The 23,333-nt window shown below is 42.1% G+C and overlaps 1 long non-coding RNA gene across 1 annotated transcript; it reads right to left on the reverse strand.

The window, feature by feature from the left end:
* Window positions 1-494: 494 nt before the first annotated feature.
* Window positions 495-21,558, reverse strand: LOC118549795 (uncharacterized). Its single transcript, XR_013441180.1, has 4 exons — window positions 21,200-21,558; window positions 11,632-11,795; window positions 11,509-11,579; window positions 495-2,099 (listed from the first exon to the last, which is right to left on the reverse strand). It is a non-coding gene; the product is annotated as an uncharacterized LOC118549795 (long non-coding RNA).
* Window positions 21,559-23,333: the final 1,775 nt, after the last annotated feature.

Genomic DNA, 23,333 nt, shown 5'->3' on the forward strand with positions numbered 1-23,333 from the left:
AAAGCTTTTTGTTTTTTCCTACGAAATTGTTTAATATTCTTTATTCAAGTGTAATTAACATACAGTGTAATGTTGCACTGTTACGTTACTCTACAGTGTTATATATTAGTTTCAGGTATACAATATAATGATTGAACAATTCTGTGTATTTCTCAGTGCTCATCAAGGTAGGTGTACTCCTAGTCCCTTTCATCTATTTCTCTCATCCTTTCACCCACTTCTCTCATCCTTTCACCCATCTCCCCTCTGGCAACCACCAGTTTACTCTCTGTATTTAAAAGTCTTTTTCATTGTCTCTTTTTCTTTATTCATTTGTTTCGATTCTAAAATTCCACATATGAGTGAAATCATATGGTATTTTTCTTTCTGTGACTTTATTTCACTTAGCATTATACACTCTAGGTGAAATTCCCTGAATTAATCTGCATGATAGACCCCCACCCTTCCCCCATAGGAAAGTGACCTTGCCTGAAATAATCCTTTTTTTTTTTTTTTAATGACTTCCTTGCCCATATCCCATTCTGGCTATAAAAGCCTTCCATTTTGTACAGCTCCTCAGAGCTCCTTTCTATTTGCTAGATGTGATGTTGCTCAATTCATGAATTGCTGAATAAAGCCAATTAGATCTTCAGATCTACTCACTTGAAAATGGTTTTTAACAGGGCAAATTGAAGAAGTGGACTGAGAGCGGGGGGGCGGGGGGCGTAAGTTGTTCATTTTGCTAGAAGATACATTGGATTTTAAAACTAAATGCACATATCTCCTTAAAAAATAAAATGCATCTTTAAAATGCATATACGAAGTCAGGCAAATTGTCCATTTACTTGCGGAGGTGTCTTCTGCTTCTTTGCTCTGAAGCTCCTGCCCCCAGCCTGTTGTCAGGCCGCCATGGCTGTGCTATACAATCAAGACCCTTAATGAGCTGACCCAGCAGGCAGAAGTGGAGGAGGCGTCAGCATTTCAGGGCTTGTGTGGCCCTCTAGTTAGCAGAGCCAAGTTCTGAGGAGTTTTAATTAAGTTCAAATTGGGAATGAAGGAAGGGGAGGGATTGGGAGAAGAGGAAAACCCTACCCCTTGTTCCAGCTTGCCTTGTCATACATTATTGCTTACATAGCAATGATCAGCCCTACTCAGCTACCACCAGGGAAATTATCATATGTAAATAAGAAACTCGGGATTACAAAAGGTCCTTGCATGTTCAAAGTGATTAATGTTCAACTTAATCTTCAGGGATTAGTATTTATGCCAAGTTAATAACTGAAAGGATATTCTGTAAATGACTCATTTAGTCATAGCATATACTTAGGGTTTTACACAAATAATCACTACAATTTATGGTGATTAGAGTATTAAGTTCAATTTCCACTTATGTTTGGAGGCAGCCGTTTCCCTCAGCGTCCCTCAGGTTTAATACAGCAAGACTTAAAATGGGTCATATGTTGTATCAGGCAACGCTACCCTGCCATTTTATCGGAGAGAGACTCTTTCCATTATGCTCGTCTTGCAAGCACATCTCTTGTGCAGAGGAGCAATAATTTGGCCCAAATCCAGGACTCTCCCTACATTCTTAAAGATCTATGGGGGGCTTGACTTTTACATTCATTCACAGAACATGATTCCTAAATCAAGGTAACATTTTTAAAAGCACTATAAAGAATTTATGTTAATATCGTTACTGTAAACGAGAGGACTTAGAATCTTTCCTGAAAAGAGTCAACAAATACACATTCAATTCTCTTTCCCGTCCCAATATTTTGATTCATTCTTTCTAATCATCAACATCTTAAGTATATGTGACAGAAGAAATGAATTTGCCCTAGCGGGGAATGGGGAAGGTAACATTAACAATACCGAGATAATAGGCATGTAGAATTGGATCTAGGCCATCCTCTGTACTCAGCATAGAAACTGGCTGGGCCTCCTGACTCCCAACAGTAAGGTGGCATCTAACCAGGCCCAGAACCAGTCTTCTTCCTCCAAGGAATTGCTTTTCCTTCACACAGTCAGCTATAACCCTCTCGTTTTCAGGCTCCAAAGCAAAGCTCATTGATGACTGCACCTCCTTCCCCAGGTCCAGGAGCAATTTGATAGATGGTGATCTAGGAGAAAGCGGAAATGTACTTGTTACCATTACATCTATAGGTGGCATGCCTAGCCTGGAATTACAAATAATAAAAACTGGAGATTGTCATGTCAGTGAATAGTCTGACCTTGTCCTCGCTACTGTGGTTCTTTTCTTTTTCCTTCTTTATATATTTAAAAAAAAAAAATCAGTAAAAAAACAAGACGGCTATCCACCAAAGGAAAGTGAAGAAGTATATCCACATGTTCTTGAAATCAGTTTGTAGGGGATAGTCCTATGAGATGAAATGTCACATTCTAATAGATAATAATATGCCCCATTCCTACCAGCCAGCAGAATAAGAGAATTTGGAACAAAGGTGGTAAAGGAAATCTTTAACATATTTAATACTTCTAAGCCCCATTTGACTATTTTTAAGTATAAAATAAGACATCTTACCCAAAAATAACCAAAGCACTGTGTCTCAGTAGGAACAAGTTTTATTCTTTCATTTTAATGAACCTGACTGTTGCTCGTACGTGGAACAGTCTGCTGAAACAGACTACTTTTGCATTGCGGACCAACCACCTCCGCATTTGTCACTGTGACAGGCTGTTATTTAAGGGAAATGGCAGGTTGTTCAGATCCTAAGTGAAGTTCTAAGGAACAATTATAGCAATGTTTAAACATTTCAGGCAGCAGAACTGGCTCAGGTACTAGCTTGTTTAGGCAAGGAAAAATATAAAAGCTGATTTCCTGTATGTTTCAATCTATCAACCTACCAAAGAATACGTGCTTCCTTTCTGTTCCTTTTAGGATAGTCACTTATGGGGACGCCTGGGTGGCTCACTTGGTTAAGAGTCCGACTCTTGATTTCAGCTCAGGTCATGATCTCAGGGTTGTGAGGTTGAGCCCGCATCTGACTCCACACTGGGCACTGGCTTGGAACCTGCTTAAGATTCTCTCTCCCTCTCTCCCTCTGCCGCTACCCCCCCCAAAAAAAAAGTCACTTTTGTTAATAGCACGTAGTTTTAACTGTGATAGTTGGCATAGCTAATGTTGGAAAAAGTAGACTCATCTGAGGCTTCCTAAGTATGAGAATAAGCTAAAGTAGCTTTAAAACTAAAGTATCTCTCTTCAGTATTTTCTCTAGTCTTTTGTCACGACCCCAAGTGATTGACAGTTTTGGCAAGGCCTGGATAGAAGCACAGCAGGAAACCCCCTTTATCCACTTTAAAGGAATGAGTAAGCAAAGTTAAAGGACATTTCATTGCTAGTAAAGGTATATGATCATGAAAAGGACCCAACTCCTTTGGTTCCTGGTTTCAGTCTGATCACATAGGCACAGAGGTGCTTTGCTTTGTCTATGCAGAGTTTCTGTCTACATACGTATTCTGTTGATGGGAGTTTACTCACAACTGTCTAAGCTGAGTGTCTCAGTGAGATTGGGATTTGTTCCTCATTGATTTTTGAATTCACCTTCATTTCTTTCCCTCAAGGAAGACAATACAACTTGAAGCTTTCCTTGTGTGCTTCAGATCAAAAACCTTATTGGGGTGCAGAGAGATTTAGGATTCATTATGTGTGGCTGCAGTGTACTCTGAAAAACTGCTAGTTGCAATTTGTTCTCTTCTAGATGGTTATAGACCAATTCATTATGCTGTGCTCTTGTGTTTTCCCTCCTTCCCTCCTCATTTATTAGTCTTTGTCACTATTTACAGACTGCGGTAATCACAGAAGATCAATTTAAAAAGAAAAGAATATTCTTGATTATCTAAAAACAATTATCTTTGCAGGCCTTCATCAGGTTAGTTACATTAGGTATGCTATAAATGCCTATAAATTTTATGAAGCCTTATTCATCTGATACAACTACTTTTAAAAATATATAATTTTTAAAAACATTTATTTTAAAAATGTAAATCACTTTTTTGTAAACCAAGAAATTCATATTCTTATGCAGAATCTTTTAGCAAATGCACAAATACAAATCTGTAATTCCCACCATCCTACAGCAACCTGTGTCCCCATAGACCACCGTACCTTCAGTGCATGACTTCCCACTGTTCTGTCTCCACTTCTGCCTCCTCCTCCTTCAAACTTAGATTTTCAAATTACAAAGTTATCTATTCTCATTAAACATGCCGAACAATTCACAATTACATAAAAAAGGTAATAATCTGTTAAGAGTATCCTTCCCTACTGTTTTCAAAATACATGCAGGCTTTTTTCTTTTGCTTTAAATTTTTTTTTTACCAAACAGCATTATATATCTGCTATTTCATGTAGCAATAGATCACGGACATCAATCCAGATCAGCATATATAGACTTAATTCAGTCCTTTAAAAAAACTACATAATTTACATAATTTAATCTTTTCCCTATTAGTAGACATTTTTGAGGTTTAGGGTATTTTTTTAATTAAATATTTTTGGTCATTATGCAGTATTTGAAGTAACTTCTTTGTATATATCCTTCTATACAGGTGCTCTTAATCCTTAGATTCCTCAAAAGGAATGTTCTATCCAAGAATAAGATTTTACTTTTTATAGAGGCTCCCAGACTATTCTGGAATAAGTTTAACAGAACATGAGAAATAATAAGTATTGGTGAGGATGTGGAGAAAAAGGAACCCCTTGTTATGCATAGTTGGTGAGAATGTAAACTGGTATAGCTACTGTGGGAAACAGTATGGAGGTTCCTCAAAAAATTAAAAATAGAATTCCCCTATGATTCAATAATTCTGCTACTGGATATTTACCCAAAGAAAATGAAAACATTAATTCAAAAAGATATATGCACCCATATATTTATTGCAGCATTATTTACAATAGCCAAGATATGGAAGCAGCCTAAGTGTCCATTGGTAGGTGAATGGATAAAGAAAATGTGGTGTATACACACACACACACACACACACACACACACACACACACACACACAATGAAATATTACTCAGCCATAAAAAGGAATGAAGGCTTGCCATTTGCCACAACATGGATGGACCTAAAGTGGCTAAACAAGCCCTGAAATGCTGACGCCTCCTCCACTTTCGCCTGCTGGGTCAGCTCATTAAGGGTCTTGATTGTATAGCACAGCCATGGCGGCCTGACAACAGGCTGGGGGCAGGAGCTTCAGAGCAAAGAAGCAGAAGACACCTCCGCAAGTAAATGGACAATTTGCCTGACTTCGTATATGCATTTTAAAGATGCATTTTATTTTTTAAGGAGATATGTGCATTTAGTTTTAAAATCCAATGTATCTTCTAGCAAAATGAACAACTTACGCCCCCCGCCCCCCCGCTCTCAGTCCACTTCTTCAATTTGCCCTGTTAAAAACCATTTTCAAGTGAGTAGATCTGAAGATCTAATTGGCTTTATTCAGCAATTCATGAATTGAGCAACATCACATCTAGCAAATAGAAAGGAGCTCTGAGGAGCTGTACAAAATGGAAGGCTTTTTTTTTTTTTTTTTTAAAGATTTTATTTATTTATTTGACAGAGAGAGACACAGCGAGAGAGGGAACACAAGCAGAGGGAGTGGGAGAGGGAGAAGCAGGCTTCCCGCGGAGCAGGGAGCCTGATGCGGGGCTCGAAGGCAGGCGCTTAACGACTGAGCCACTCAGGCGCCCCGTAAAATGGAAGGCTTTTATAGCCAGAATGGGATATGGGCAAGGAAGTCATCAAAAAAAAAAAAAAGGATTATTTCAGGCAAGGTCTGTTTTCTTTTTTTTTTTTTCAAGATGGATTTATTTATTTTAGACCAAGAGAGCACGAGCTGGGGGAAGGAGGGGCAAAGGGAGAGGAAGAGAAATCCTCAAGCAGACTCCCTGCAGAGCAGGAAGCCTGATTCAGGGCTCCATCCCAAGACCCTGAGATTATGACCTGAGCCAAAATCAAGAGGCGGACGCCCAGCTGACTGAGCCACCCAGGCACCCCAGCCACTTTCCTTTGGGGGAAGGGCAGGATTCTGTCATGCAGATTAACTCACTAGTGTTGATAAGGATATTTCAGATGGGTTCCAAATTCCATTCCTGAAGGAGGCTAGAACTTCAGTTAGGTATTAAGTCTTGGTCTGCTGGAATGGGGATTAGTACAGGTGACTCCATTTGGGGCCTGTTGTTTCTTTTTAACAACTCAATACTTGTAAATAATATGTACTGCTATTACGAATTTTGCATGCCAAAATTTTGACCTCATTTTATGGTAGTGGAAGATTTAGCCAGTTTGTGCACACCTCTCCCATTTTCCTTAGCCTTTCATCCCAAGGTCACCAATTTTAGATTAAATCAGTCAATATTGCATTATGACTAGATAACTAGCGTTCACAGCCGAGCCAAGTAAAATGACCATAATTATATGGCCTTTCTCTTAAAACCATTTGTTTCTCCTAGTATCTTTTTTCATTTGTCTATAGATTTATCACCTTATTTTGGTCAATTTTATGGTTTTATTAACACAATACGACATGTGCAGAAGCTGTCTATTCATTTTCTTTGATGCAAGCCTGGCATTGAGATTGGTGACTGATGGCCAGCTGAACTGTTCTTTCCACAATGGCTTTAGGGTTCTTGGAGGAGATATGTGAGCAGTCTCTGTACAGTAAGATTTGTTGCACATTTGCAGCACTTCAAGCTGCTTGACAGTGTGGATGAGGAAGTCCCGGAAGCCACTGGGCAGCATGTGCTTTGTTTTCTTGTTGCTCCCATAACCAGTGTTGGGCATCAAGATCTGGCCCTTGAATCTTCTACCTCTGAGTTCCCACCAGCTGTGCTTGATTTTGATATATCACTAACTGGTGCCAGATGGTCCTCTTTTTAACGACCTTGGGCTTCACCAGAGTGAAGTAGAAGATGGCTGCCACCTCTGCAGGCTGCGCCAAGGAAGAGCTAGATTTATCACCTTTAAAAAAAAAAGTGCTCCAGGGCGCCTGGGTGGCTCAGTTGGTTAAGCGACTGCCTTCGGCTCAGGTCATGATCCTGGAGTACCTGGATCGAGTCCCGCATCGGGCTCCCTGCTCGGCAGGGAGTCTGCTTCTCCCTCTGACCCTCCCCACTCTCATGTGCTTGCTCTCTCTCATTCTCTCTCTCTCAAATAAATAAATGAAATCTTTTAAAAAAAAAAATGCTCCAACAGATTTATCACCCACACCTATTAATAATTTTTCATATTCTCAAACACAGTTGCAGATCCATTTCCTCTCTAGAGCCATCATTCTGCAGACCCAGTACAATTCCCCGAGCTCCCATACAGATTTGGTACTCTCCAGGCCAGGGCTGAGCTGTCATCCTGTGACTTCCCTTTGGTGCTTTCTTGGGCTGGATCCCTGTTTCCTGGACGTCATGTCTTTCTTTTTTGTGGTTTACTCCCTCATTTTGCTAAAGTGTATCATCCAGCAACTTCTTCAGAAAAGGCACAAGTGAGGTAAACTTTTTGATTGATTAATTTGTCTGAACATGTCTTTATTCTACTCTAGATGCTCAGTGGCCCCTACATTTCTCCCCAAGGTGTACCGAGTTCTGTAGTATGTTTGTCCCCTGAAGACTGAGCACCTCCGGGTCAGAAGACCCTAAAATGGCCTTCTTGCTCAACTGTTTTCTAGACCATTTTAGGCTGGGAGAACTGATCTTTTCAGTTTTCAAGTCTCTACCCTTTTAGCATATAAGGAAATTCATGCCTCACAGTTACATACTTTTTGTTTTTATTATTATATCCTTAGGCCTTTTCTGTCCAAGGACATAGATTGGGATGAGGAGAGGCAGAAGTCGTAAGTGAAAACTCAACTGCCTGAAATTGACTCTCCTTGGCCCATGAGAGTTGGGCAGTTTTCCAAGACAAGGAATGTCGGGTAGTATTCTCTCAGGCTGCCATCTGTCCAGCTGTTGGTATCTCACCTCACTATGGGCTGCCAGTTGTGGAGCAAGGCTCACGTGCCCTAGCATCTGACCCTGAAGAATAAGGATTGGTCAATCTCAGAGAGAGGGATGAATTGTCCATGAGAAAATCAATACCATTTTTTCCTAAAAGGAGCTGAAGCAATTTAATATTCTTCTGATAAGGGAGAGGGAAGGGGCATCTAGGGTGCTGCTCAAATTAAGGCGAAAAGGAGAAAAAAAATTTACATTAGACAAAAGATTTATGTAAAAAAGATTTCCAGTAATCATTATCTTTACCACCCTTCTCTCTTGCCTCTATGGAGGCTAGAAACAAGAGATTTGCATTTTGAACTTCTGTTACAGGTTGGGGTGGCTGGATAACCTACATATGGCCAGTGGGCAGTGGGGGAAAGACTGCTGGGGATGGTGGGGGCTCCTGTAAAAGGCTTCCAGACAGGCCTAGAAGGAAGCAGGCTTTTGCTTCCATCTGTCCTTCCTGCTGAAGACACCATGAGGACCTAATACATGGAACCATCTTGTGATGATGGTGACAAAAAGCCCACATGTAAGGGCGATGGAGCAGAGGATGGGAATGACCTTGACAAGCTGCCTACCAACCCTGAGATCACTCTCTCCAGACTTCTTATTAATAAGCAATAAATGTCCCCACACAGGAAGCCACAGGAACTTGGGTTTTTGGCCACTTGGAGCAGATAGCTTACCTAACTGATACCACCAATCAGGGAGAGCCCTTTCCTACTACCACATCCCTGCCATGGTCCATGTGACTTGACTCAGTCCTGTCCACACCCTGGGAGTGTGGGCCACTCAGGGACTCAATGTAAGGTCCCCTTACTGCTCCTCCGGCTGGGCTTACGCCCTCATAGAATGACAGCTTCCCTTTAGGGCTGGAGTCCTGCCTTGATCTTGCCCATTGTAGGCCCTAATCCCATCAACACCACCATCAAATATGTTAGCTGATCCAACTCAGGTTGTCCAATTCCCTACCTATCCAACATCCAAATATGGTCTATTCCCAGAGGTCCCATCCTGTAACCCATGATACCCTGCTGGAACTTTCCAAGGTCAGCTGCTTGCCTAAATGGCCAGTTACCTTCCACTGGTCACCTTCCTCTCTGGGCACCAGGCTCCACCTACCTGGCTGAACCGCCTTCCTGACCTTCAGGGGAGTTTGCTGATCCTTCCTCTGCCAATCCTTGCCCAACCCCAAGGAGGTGTCTGGCTCCATGTCCTGCCCCTGAGTAACACATGTGCCAAGCAGATGGAATCTAGGCCATCAATATCCTCTATAGGTGGCTGGTCTGCATTTTAATCTCTTATTCTATTACCCATTGTATTGAAGTTATGAACTGCTTCTACTTTCGGAGGCAAGCAGGGCATAAATGCTCCCTAAATGTTAATCGGAAAGTTGATAGTCAAAAAGTAGCAATGGCTCAGTCATGTTGATTTTGCTCAGCTAAAGAAAAAAGTCACCTTTTCTTGAGCTAAGCAAAGAAGTATTTTGCATTTCAAAGTTTTCCTCAGACTGTCTTAGATTTTAGCTTTTTCTTATCAATTAAGTCTTTAAAATGAAAATTAAGTTAAAGTTATCAGGAATGTTATTTCTTTTTTCTTTCGGTAGAGGATGATTTTTCAGTCTAGGCATTCAAGAGAATTTTTTTTTTTTTTTAAAGATTTTATTTATTTATTTGACAGAGAGATAGCGAGAGCAGGAACACAGGCAGGGGGAGTGGGAGAGGGAGAAGCAGGCTTCCCGCGGAGCAGAGAGCCCGATGCGGGGCTCGATCCCAGGACCCTGGGACCATGACCTGAGCTGAAGGCAGACGCTTAACCGACTGAACCACCCAGGCGCCCCTCAAGAGAATATTTTTTATCAGTTTAATAAATGGGAGGGTACCATGACAACCAAACCAAGGTCCCTAGGGCTGTTGTAGCTTCAGAAAGACATGTTCTGTGGTCGGTGGATTGCCGGAGTTCACTACGCAGACAGCAGCACACTTTTCCCAAGTTAGTTCTCTCCAGCCCGTCCCCACTCAGCACAGAAAGGAGAAAGGACCAGGTGGAGTTGTGCAGACAGGAGCTCTCAGCTGCCGTAGCACACACAGCCACCCCCCTCTGTTTCCCCTTCCTCAGAAGGTATTTGTTGCTGCTGCAAACTCCAGCCACTGTTTAAGTGTATTATAAGTATTAACTTGTCTAGTGTTCACAAAAACTCTGAGGTAAGTACCATTAGTATCCCTAGTTTACAAAGGAGGGCACAAAAGCATGCAGAGGTGAAATAATTTGCTTGAGGTTACCCTGCTAGCGCATGGCAGAGGTGGGGCTCAGGACAAGCTGCTTGGGCTCTTAACATTATGCTGAAGTCTGAACGGCGCTCGGGGAAATAATAGGTGAATGTTTTCCAGAAATGGATAAGGTCCTGAATAACAATGAAATGAATGTATCTTTAAAATGGGCTCTTCAAGAGTAAAAACTTGACCAGTACTTGCAACATGAGGGTTAAATGTCCATTAGAACAATATGTCTTTATTTAAAGATCAGTTATTTATGAATTGCTAGTCTTCAGATTAAAGAGCTAGAAGTGTCATGAAAAAGGAAGGAAAATCTACTGAAGAGTGTGTCGGCATTATGAACAAAAGCGATGGTGAGAGGCTTGTTCACCATTGAGAAGTCTGCAGAACTAAAATGTGATTGACACTGTCTAAGGAATTCAGATTCCACTCTGAAAAGTGGAAAGAGGCAAGCATTTCGACAAGGGACAGAATCTGTGGGAGGGTGGGAATGGAGATCTTTGGAGAAAAAAAAAGAAGTGATGTTAACCAAGAATTCAAAGCAGACCTCTGGGGGAGCCACCTTGAGTTCTGACTCAGTTCTCGTCAAAGAATTCATCTACCACAGTGGATGGTGCAAGGCACCAGGACAAGGAGTTCCTGCCTGGAGGCATTCATGGGTTAATGGAAAAAATCAAGTCGGGTAAAACAGGCAAAGGCCGCCCATTGTGGTATGTGCCATCATAGAATTAGGTCAGAGGGCTGGAGGGAGCTCCCAAGGCAGGCCCTATAGTAGTCTGGGGCCAGGACCCTATGAGCCTTAGCTGCATACTGCAGGTTGAAGAGAAGTTGGCCAGGCAGATATTATGGGGAAATGTTTCAGGATAGGAGCATAATGTCCAATGGCCTGGAGTGAAAGAGACTATGGTACCTCTTGAGTACCGAGGGCCGTTCCATATGGCTGCAGCAGAGGCTATGGGGTGAGCAGGGTGAGGTGAGCCAGGGGAACTGGGAAAGGATAAGGTCCTGATGACAGATGTGTCCCTGGAGGGATATGAACCAAATTGGCAGCCCCAGGGAGCCTTAGTCCAAGTCGCTTCTGTGCATTGCATTCTTCCTACATCCCAGCTCTGCTCTTTTTCCCCTGTCATCCATTCCTGCAGAAATCGAAAGTCATAACATGCAGGCTACTGTGACTGTCCCTGGTTTAAAACCCTTCAGATTTCCCATGGTATTTGGGGTAAGATCTGAGACATTTGATGTGTCTACAAATCCTTACCTCATCCTGCCATGGCCTTCCTCTTCAGTTCCATCCTCACCCACTTCTTGTCAGCGGCATCTTCTCACAACCTGCTCCCAGCTAATTCTTGCTCAGCTGGGACCTAAAGGTCCCAGCTTCAACTGTGCTTCCTCAGGGACGCCTGGGTGGCTCAGTCAGTTAATTGTCTGCCTTCGGATCTTGTTATGATCTCAGGGTCCTGGGATCGAGTCCTGCATCGGGCTCCTTGCTCAGCGGGGAGTCTGCTTCTCCCTCTGCCTGCCGCTCCCCCTGCTCGTGCTCTCTCTCTGACAAATAAAAATAAAATCTTAAAAGCAAAAACAAACAAACAAAAAAAACAAACTGTGCTTCCTCAGAGAATCCTTCCTTGATCCCATCTAAAATTGGCTCCTTTGTTATATTTTGGGGGGTTTTTTTGAGGTGAAATTCACATAATGGAAAATTAACAATTTTAAAGCACACAGTTCAGTGCCATTTACTACATTCACAATGTTGCACCACCACCACCTGTAGTTTCAAAACATTTTTTTTAAGGTTTTATTCATTTATTTGACAGAGAAAGAGCGCACAAGCAGGGGGAGCGGCAGGCAGAGGGAGAAGCAGGGTCTCCGCGGAGCAGGGAGCCAGATGTGGGGCTCGATCCCCGGACCCTGGGATCATGACCTGAGCCGAAGGCAGACGCTTAACGACTGAGCCACCCAGGCGCCCCTAGTTTCAAAACATTTTCATCACCACAAAAGAAAACCCTGTACCCATTACCAGTTACTCCCTATTCTTCCCTCCTCCCAGCTGCAGGCAACCATCCGTTTTCTGTCTGTATGTTTTTACCTATTCTGGATATTTCATATAAAAAGAATTGTATGATAGGTAACATTTTGTGCCTTGCTTCTGTGAAGCAACTCCATATGACTAAGTAACTTTCCACTGTTGTATAGATACCACTGTGATTTGTTTCTCCATTCCTCCCCTGATGAACATTTGGGTGGTTTCTATCTTTTGGCTTTTGTAAATAATGCTGCTTGAACAGTTGTGTACAGGTATTTGAGTACCTGTTTTCAATTCTTTTAGGTATATACCTAGGAGTGGAATTGCTAGTCATATGGTAATTTTATGCTTAACTTTTTGAGAAACTGTCAAACTGTTTTCCACAGTGGCTGTATGCTTTTTTTTTTTTTTAATGATCCTATTTATCTCTCTCTTTTTCTTACCTACCTTACAAACTCTGTAAATGTCCTGGCTGTATCTGATTTATTTACTCTTGTGTCCCCCAAAATATTGGTTGGCTGCACAAAGAAGTGAGTGAATGTGACAAAACTGATTCACAGTTTAAACATCACTCAGGGTACAGGTGATGGATGGATGGATTAGAGGGGTCAGATGTCTGACAGAAAGCAGGGGCTGGCTGCGTTCATCAGGAGCCAGACTAGACCCGAAGACCAGATGAGAGACCCTCCTCCAACTTGTCATCACTGCATGCGCAGAGCACAGCCCAGCACACTGCATTATACCTGTTTGCTTGCTTGACGTCTTCCCCCATTTGTCTGTGAGTTCTTCAGGGCAGCCACCACCAAGTTTTTCTCCATTGCCAGTTGGTTACACGGTAGATCCTCAACCACTGTGTGATAAATGAATGAATGAATATGAATGGAGAAACAGATACTAACTATATGATCTTAGGCAAGATACTTAACCTTTTAAGTCTTTGTTTCAGTGGTAAAATGCAGACAGTGATGGTCTCTGCCTCATAGGATTCCTGTGAAGAGTGAAAGAAATGAAGCCACCAAGGCTCTTGGCACCGGGCTGCCCGTGGCCAGCACGCACTAATGGCATCATGCCCTCTTTATGACTGCAGGCATAATTAGAACAAATGAGCTTAAGGTGAAGGAGCAAGATTTCAGCCTAAAAGAACAGTCTAATGTAAACTTCATGAGCAGGACCACGTCCGTGTTGTTCCCTTTGGTGTCTCCGGTGCCCGGCACAGGCCAAGACAAACCCTTGGCTGAATGTGTAGAAAGTGAGACTGATCAAAGGTGGAGTGGGCAGCCTGGGAGGTAGAGAGCTCCTCAGCAGTGGGAGTAATCAGGCAAACAATGTCCACCTGCCAGAGATACCTGCCAGAGATACTGTCCTACTTTGGTAGGACAACAGAGGAGTTGGCCACAGAGATCCCTTGTGATTCTGGGATAATTCGTGTTCTTCGATTATCCTGGTGAGACAGCAAACTCCTCCCAGGCAAGACGGGAATGAAGTAATATCTCTAGGGGTAAGGGCTACTGAACATAGTACTTTTATCATCTTTCATGGGAAAAGGGAAGCATTTTAAATGCTTCAAAACTGAAGATGACGAAAGAAAGTGAAATTTGGAATTTTCTTGGGAGTCTGAGTTTAAGGATGAGCCCTCATAGGAGCCCAAATCTCAAAAAGATATCTGTACTCACATGTTCACTGCATCATTATTCACAGTAACCAAAGCATGGAAACAACCTAAATGTCTATTGGCAAATGAATGGATAAAGAAAATGGGGTGTGTGTGTGTGTGTAAAACAGAATATTATTCAGCCTTGGAAAAGAAGGAAATTCTGCCATTTGCAACAACATGGATGAAACTGAAGGACATTCTGCTAAGTGAAATAAGCCAGACATAGACAAATACTTCATGATCTCACTTGTATGTGGAATCTAAAATAGTCAAACTCGGGGCGCCTGGATGGCTCAGTCAGTTGAGCATCTGCCTTTGGCTCAGGTCATGATCTCAGGGTCCTGGAATCGAGCCCCGCGTCGGTCTCCCTGCTCCGCGGGAAGCCTGCTTCTCCCTCTCCCACTCCTGAGCCCTGCTTGTGTTCCCTCTCTCGCTGTGTCCCTCTCTGTCAAATAAATAAATAAAATCTTAAAAAAATAAAATAAAATAAAAAATAAAATAGTCAAACTCATAGAAGCAGAAAGTAGGATTGTGGATGCCAGCGCCTTAGGGGAAATGGGGGAAATGAAGAGAGGTTTGTTAAAGGGTACAACTTTCAGGTATAAGATAGTAAGTTCTGGAGATCTAATGTACAGCATGGTGACTACAGTTAATATGTATTGTGTACTTAAAATTTGCTAAGAGGGTAGATCTTAAGAGTTCTCACCACACCAAAAAAAAAAAAAAAAAGCACCAGCAGATGGCAACTATGTGGTGGTAGATGGGTTAATTAGCTTGATTGTGGTGATCATACCACAATACACACATGTATCAAAACCTCAAGTTGTACACCTTAAATATACACAGTTTTTTATCTTTCAATTATACCTCAAAAAAGTTGGGGGGAAAAGCTAGGAGCCTAAGACTCTCAGATAATTATGTTTTGCTTAATATGCGTTTCTTCAGCAATTGCAGAAACTTTTGTATTTTCCAATTGGAAAACTCTAAATAATATTTTCATTGTGGTAAAATATACATAACACAAAATTTACATTTTAACCATTTTACCATTTTTAAGCATACAGTTCAGTAGCATTAAGTACACTTGCATTGTTATACAAACTTACCACCATCCATCTCCAGAACTTTTTCATCATCCCAATCTAAATATTTTTAAATACTAATATTTTGCCTAAGAAAGTTGGAGGTAAGCTGTTGATTAGCAATTAGCTTTTTTTTTTAAAAAAAAGAAAACCCATAGAATGTTATTTTCCCAGTATAATCACATGAAGTTGCTTTCATATGAAATAAAGTAGCTGAATTTCTTGAATAGAAGAGGTGCTTTTGAGAGATTTTCTACGTATATAAATTGATTTAAATGTCATTTGTTTGAGGGTTCAGAAAGATTAAAAACCATATAGATTTCATGCATACCAATCACCGTGGTCAATAAAAACTCTCAAAACCTTCTATTCCAAGAGTCAATAAATGAAGCTTTACAAACATAGATGCTACCGGAGAAATGAAAATCACCAGCCTCAAGTAATTTGGTTACTTGCTTTATTTGCACCTATTTGAACTACAGTTGCTTTCACAGCAGGGATGTAATAAGTCCACCTGCCCACATCAGAATCTCATAGATAAGACATGAAATCCATTAATAAGAAGTCATTTCTGACAGCAGAGGTGGTTTCTGTTTCCTCTTCAGCTGACCTCACAGGGCATCTCCAAGCTGCTGTGCGTGCTGGGCTCCGCTGCTGGGGATCGGTGCCCAGGTGGGCCTGGGCCTCACACATCACGCTGTCACCCGGGGGCTCCAACAGCCCACGACAGCTCCCCACAAGAGTGCACAGCAGGCCCAATCAGACGGATTATAACCAGCTTCATTTTGTTTTATTTTACTTCCTCCGTTTGATTGAAACAGAATCACCAAATTCAAAAGATTCCTGAACAGCAAAGGTGAATGAAACAAACAGCTAATATCAGACACCATTTCAAAAGCAACTGCCTGGATAAGCCTGTAATAGAATTTCCCACTTTACAACTCTGAAGATGAACAAGGCAAGTTACCATGGAAACAAATACTCTCTTTAAAGAGAGACAGGCTCCTCTCTTAGTCTGAGCTCTTTCCAGAAGGGAGGAGGGGACGGAGGGGGGGGCGGGGGGGGGGAAGGCAGGCCAAGGTCTTCAAGGAGAACAATGAAGTTTTCTTCTCATTATTGAAATTTTACCTATGAAATTTGCTTGGAGGGTCAGTCAGCTCAAGACTATTTCATTTTCTTGGCTGTACTATTAAAAAAAAAAAACCTCAAGTCAGGTATTTTAAGATACTTAAGGAAAATGACATTTTATTGATAATTTCTTTAAATTTTTTTCTTTATTCAATTAGTGACACATGTTGGTGACAAGTGAAAACTGGCAATATGTGACATAAAAGGCAAAGAGATCTCACTTTTCCTGGTCTTCTCATTCCCAGCACACACTCTTTGAGGTAACACTCTGTTGGCCATTTTTTTTCTGCCTCTGCCTTGTTCGTGTATATATACATTTAAAAGATTATGTACAAACAAAAGACCCAAATAACCCAATTTAAAAATGGGCAAAGAACTTAAATATCTCTTTCTCCAAAGAAAATATACAAAGGACAAGTAAGCACATGAAAAGATGCTCAACAATAATAATAATTAGGAAAATGAAAATGAGATACCATGATGAGAAACCACTTTACACCTACTAGGATGGCTCTTATAAAAAAATAAAGAACAAAATTACAAAATAATAAGTATTGTTGAAGATGTGGAGAAATTGGAACCCTTATGCACTGCTGGTGGGAATGTAAAATGGTACAGTCTCTATGAAAAACAGTATGATACTTCCTCAGAAAATTAACAATTACCATATGATCCCCAAATTCCACTTCCAGGTATGTACCCCAAAGAATTGAAAACAGGCACTTGAACATATTTTTGCACACCTATGTTCATAGCAATGTTATTTACAATCACATTATTATTATTTTTTAATTGAAGTGTAGCTGACACACAATGTTACCCTAGTTTCAGGTGTATATCATAGTGACTCAACAAGTGTGTACGTTACATGACAATGGCATTATTTACAGTAAGTAGAAGCAACCCAAGTGTCCACTGACAGATGAGTGGATAAACAAAATGTGGTACACACATACAATGGAAGATTATTCACCCTTAAAAAGGAAGGAAATGCCAACACATGCTACCGTACGGTTGAACTCATGAGAAATTACGCTAAGTGATGTAAGCCAGTCATAAGAGGACAAATACTGTATGATTCCATTTATATGAGGTGCCTAAAATAGTCAAATTCATAGAGACAGAAAGTAGAAGGGTGGCTGTTAGGGGCCGAGGGAGGTGGGATGTTAGTTTTAACGGGGTACAGCTTCCCTTTGGGAAGATGGAAAAAGTTTTGGAGATGGATGGTGGTAATGACTGTACAACAATATGAATATTTGTACACTTAAAAATGGTTAAGATGGGGGCACCTGGGTGGCTCAGTCGGTTGGGCGGCTGCCTTCGGCTCAGGTCATGATCCCAGGGTCCTGGGATCGAGCCCCACATCGGGCTCCCTGCTCTGCGGGAAGCCTGCTTCTCCCTCTCCCACTCCCCCTGCTTGTGTTCCCTCTCTCGCTGTGTCTCTCTCTGTCAAATAAATAAATAAAATCTTTAAAAAAAAAAAATGGTTAAGATGGAAATGTGTCAGTTATATTTTTAAAAGTTCAAAAAATGGTTAAAATAGTAAATTTTATGTTTTGTATATTTTAACACAATAACAATTTTTTTTAAGTTACGTGTCTCTGTACAAGGGTGTTTTTGTGTCTATAGCAGACCTTTGGACAACACAGGTTTCAGCTGTGCAGTTTCACTTATATGCGGATTTTTTGCCATCAATACAGTATAGTACTGTGCATGTATTTTCTCCTCCTTGTGATTTTCTTAACATTTCCTTTCTCTAACTTATTTTTTATAAGAATACAGTATGTAATATCTATAAAACATACAAAGTATGTGTTAATCGACTGTTTATGTTATCAGTAAGGTTTCTGGTCATCAGTAGGCAATTAGCAGTTAAGTAGGTAAGTTTTGGCAGAGTCAAAAATTATATATGGGTTTTCAACTCTGTGGTGGGTGGGGTGGCACCCCTAACCCCCTGCATTGTTCAAAGGTCTATGATACAGAGAGATAGATGTACAGGAATTTCATTTTTGCTCTCGATTGCTTACTTTTACTAAAAGAGAATGATATTACATACATATTCCTCATATAACAAACCCCAACTCTTAATAATATAAAGCAATCATTTAATTTTGCTTAGAATAAGGGATTCTATGAATCAGGAATTTGACCCAGGCACAGAAGGGACAGCTGTCTCTTCTCCATGGTGTCTGAGGCCTCTGGAAAGAGTCAAAGGCTGGAGATTGGATCATCTGGAGGCTTCTTCACTTACACGTCTGGCAGTTGATATTGGGTCCTCATTTGGACTGTCAACTAGGACATCTACGTGTGGACTCTGTACATGGGCTGCTTCCTTGAACTTCATCATAGCATGGCCACTGAATTCAAGGGGTGGTATCCCAAGAAAGCAGAGCAGAAGTATATGACATTGTTATAATCTAGCCTCAAAGGTCACATTGCATCCCTTCTGCTATACTCAGTTGGTTGAGGCCATTACAGAGATCTGGCCAAGTTCAAGGAGAAGAGCTCAGTGGGAGGAGCGTTAGATTCTTTGGAAAAGGAGTCTGTGGGAGGGACAGCGGTGTTATGGCCATCTTTGGAAAATACAGTCTGCCACAACACATTCATTAGTTTGCAGCTTGCTTTTACAGCATTTCAGTGACATCCCAAAAAGCCCCTAAAGATATAATTCTTCAATTTCTCTCATTTATAATTACAAAATTACTTTTAAATTCCAAAAGTAATATAAACATAGTAACAAAACTTGGAAAACATGACAGAAAAATCTATCCACGATCCCCCACCTTCAACCAATCACTGTAATTATTTTTCGTCTTTTTACTCCATAGTTTTCTTATAATGTACACAGAGTTTTGTGTTCCTTTTTTATTTTCCCTTAGCATTAAGCCCCCAAATTCACATTCCAGTACTAAGTTATCTTCTTTATTTTCCTAGTGTGGACAAAACAAAAATAAGAGGTGGGTACACCATGGGATAAAGTCCTCAGCTCAAACCTTTTGCTTAGCCCAATCCTACCTCAAACTCCCTAGAAAAATCACACCAAAGTTTCAAGTCTTCGATCTTCTTTAATGAACATAAAGCAGAGACATACCACACTGACTCTGGAAAAGTAATGGCATGAGTGCCTCTGGCCACAGTTACGTAAGGAGCAGGCCAGTGACTGGCCGGGCGCGGAATGCCAGCACGCAAGCTTGCACTCACTTTTCTGCTACAAAAGCTTGGCTTTGGGATATCGACAAATACGTGGAGCTAGCATATTAAAGATTGGCAAAGCCCGTATCTATCTCCCAAACACTGCTCCGAACAATCACTCCTTGTCATTGGCCTGCTGTGAAATGAGAAAAAATAACGAAAATGTGAGTGTTTCATAAAGCTAAATGTATTCCATTTTTTAAAAGCCAGGCTTTCTTCTGGGATCATTTATTTAAATGTCAACATTTATTTTCTTTTATGACATAATTCTGATCATGGATGTTCTTAGCATTTCTAGTTAGCAAAACAAATCTGGCAATTCTAAACTTAGTCATCCTTACACTTAAGTTTCAACAATTTTACTTCTCTGTGACATCCCAAAGTCTAGGAAACACTGATCCGGTCCCGACTGCCTCCTTACAAAGAACCTTCGGGTTTGGTGTATAATGTTTGTCAAAAGGGATGACCTTCTGAGGTAGGGGGAAAGACTGGTTGACACGAAAGGAGGATCCAGAATGCCAAATCCTGCTTGTTGACAGTCCAGTTGTGTGCATGGAGCGGCTCAGTTATGCTCAGAGTTTCTTCTCTCAGCCATCAAGTCCTGTCAGTTCTGCCACCTTCTCCCCACAGGACGAGGAGGGGGGAAAGGCTTCATCGTGCCAAGTGCAGAATGCCGTGTCAGTGCTGAGCGTCTGATTGTGCCGTGTGCTGTCCTCCGCGGAGCTTTCCCTCAGCAGGTCCTGCCTGCAATGGCTGGTGGAAAAGTGTGAGGAGGGATACTCGCACATTCCAAGTATTTTCCTGGGAGTTCTTAATTTCAACGAGAAGAATATTCTCTAATTAAAATGCCACTGCAGAATTTTTTTTAACAAATTGCCGTCTAATTTCTCTTTGATCTGCTTTTTCCACTTGGGTTGCAAGGTTTTACAGAATTTTCCCCAAACGCTTTGAGTCTGCAGTAATTTTATTTCACTCTGATTAAACTTCAAAGGACAAAATGCCAAGCCAGTAGAACAATCTAAGCTTTTTACCACGTCACGTATGCAATAAGCATTTTCAGGGCATCCCTACAATGCGCCTGACATTATGTTAGGTGTTGGAGACACGAAGAGGAATAAATATGACCTGGTCCTTGCGCTCACTGGGTTCACTGTTTCCAGGACGTGATCAAACCATAAACAGAACACTGTAATGCCATGTGGGGCTAATAGAGATGCCATCACACAGCCTTTGTGTAAAGGGCCTCGTGAGAGCAAAATGGCGGTGCTGGCTGAGCTATTCATTCATTTTTTTTTTTTTTTTAAGATTTTATTTTTAAGTAATCTCTACACCCAACGTGGGGCTTGAACTCACAGCCCCGAGACCAAGAGGTGCATGCTCCACTGACTGAGCCAGCTAGGCGTCCCCGAGCTGACACTTTAAATGAAACTTAAAGGAAGACTAAAATTCAGCCAAACAAGGGCATGAAGGCATCCCAGGCAGAAGAGACAACATAAGCTCAGGTCCAGGAGTAGGAAATGGCATGGCCCCTGGTGTGTGTGTGCACGTGTGTGTGTAATGTATGCCCACCTACATGTTTGCGTCTGTGTATATGTGTCTGCCTTTGTGTGTGTGATTGTGTTTCCATGATCGGAAAGGCCTGGAGTAGGTATGGCCTGGGAGACTTGACCGAACAGCAGTGGGGACAAGCGAGTTAATCTGAAGCAAGCTAGCAGCATCCTGGATTACTTGTGGGTCTTGGAGAAAGAGATTCAAAGGTTGCTTTAGACAACCTAGAAAGAAGACAAAACTGACTCCTACACAGATAAATTTGACTTTAATGCTTGTTTTGAACACACCTATTGGAGGCTTTGTAGAAACCAGTGCTCACCCCTGGAACGAAGAACCCAAGTTCTCCTGTAGAAATGATTTGCGGGGCCCTTGTCTTCTGGGAGCCAATCCAGGACTTCTCAAGGCTCGATGTCCATGTGAATCACCGGAGATCTTGTTAAGATACAGATTCTGACTCGGTGGCCCAGGACTCTGCATTTCTTTTTTTTTTTTTTTTTTTTTTTTAAAGATTTTATTTATTTATTTGAGAGAGAGAGAGCATGAGAGGGGGGAGGGTCAGAGGGAGAAGCAGACACCCTGCCGAGCAGGGAGCCCGATGCGGGACTCGATCCAGGGACTCCAGGATCATGACCTGAGCCGAAGGCAGTCGCTTAACCAACTGAGCCACCCAGGCGCCCTGGACTCTGCATTTCTAACAAGCTCCAAGGTGATGCCGATGCTGCTGACCATGGAGCAGACTTTGAGTAGCAAGATCTGATGCACATGTGTCGCAGTCTTGATCACCTGCCAACCTAGACGGACCATAGGGCACTCACGACCCTCAAATCACTAGTCAGTGGTACAGGGTCTGCCAGAGGCCCATGTTTGGATCCTCCATGTACCTGGGACACAGGGCCCCATCTGGCAGCAGTCCAGGCTCTCAGGTTTGGCTCCACAAACCTAGAAGTGAAGGGTGAAAGTGGGAACTAAGGAGGTAGGAATGGTGGTATGGGGCTGGCACATGCTCCGAAAATGGGCCCAGGTACCTCCTGTGACAGGCATTAAGATACTAAGGGGCACAAAAAGGAAGCAGGAGCTCAGGCAAGGGCCCAGGTAAAGCCTCAGAGTCCAGGTACTTAGCACTGCCTATGTGCCTGCGACCAAATTTACGCTTTACGCAGATGTCACATTTCATCTTCATCCAAAGCCTTCGCAAAGCAGACTATAAATCCCTGCTAACAAATGAGGAACTTGAAGTGCAGAGCAATTCAGTGCATCACGCAACCTCCCAGCAGACACACCGTGGAGCCACAGTTCACACCCATGTCTGCACGATCTGAAAGCCCAAGGCTTTCAGGTACCACACACTGTCCACTGCCCTTCATAATGCTGAATAAGATCCAGGCTCTGTGCCTGCACCTAAGGTATGCTAGGGTAGGGACCCTTGATATATTTGAATCCAAAGCAAGTGATGTCAGCCGTGAATAAAGGAAGCACTAGGTCAGGAGGAAGCAGGTCAGAAGAAGCTGGCATCTGAAGGAGACCTGGTATCTGCAACTGGACCACTCTTGGAAAAAGAGTCCTGGCCCTCTTGGTGCTGAAGGTCATGCGCCTCCATGTAGACCAGCCAAGGGTAAGAGCCCTCGTGGTCTTGGCATATGCCCAGGTAGACAAACTGGTTGGTAGGCATCTTAAAGCCAGCTTGAATAGAAACTTTGGCAGAAATGGAATATTTATCTGAGAAGAAAGGAGACAGAGCTCTAAATGGGAAGACCATATAATATGACAGAATGTCTTGAACATAGTAAGCCATCAGTCATTGGGAGCTGCTATTACTATTATTGTTGTTGTTGTGGGGTGCTATGTCAGCCAGCGAGATACTAGGAACATTCCCAGGCATAATTCAATATAAAATATTCCCAGGAAGCCAAAGCCTAAATGAGTCCAGCCAAGTGACCAAACAAACCAGTTGAAGCTTCTTAAAGTACTGTGGAGGAGCATGCGCTTACCACACTGTGTATCACTAACATGCGGATAGCAGGATGCTGTGGGCACGTGGGCACTGCTTATGCCCGCTTGTTCCTCCTCGATCTCACAGTTCAAAAACTCTGTTTCCAGATGCCAGGAGCCTTCCTATAGAAAGAGCTTCAGCCTGGAGTTGAAAGACCCACTTTGCTCCTCACTGCCATACTCAGTCTCCTCACAGGTGGAGCCAATCCCCGCGGTGCTGCCTACCGCAGGACCAAGTGAGATGAAGTATGTGAAAGGAGCTAAAAAACCCCACGGAGCCCTCCACGCATAGAAGCAATGACATTACTCCGCATGTGTCTTGCCATTCTATTCTAATTTGGGAACTTACTCTTTATTAAAATCTTATTACTCTACCCTCTGTGTTTCCTCTAAACTGCCTCAAATCCTTTGAGGAAGCAGGAAGCATTTACTTGCATACACACCTCCATACAATGAAAGTCTAT

This window comes from Halichoerus grypus, chromosome 9, assembly GCF_964656455.1.
Source record: "Halichoerus grypus chromosome 9, mHalGry1.hap1.1, whole genome shotgun sequence".
Taxonomy (NCBI): Eukaryota; Metazoa; Chordata; class Mammalia; order Carnivora; family Phocidae; genus Halichoerus; species Halichoerus grypus.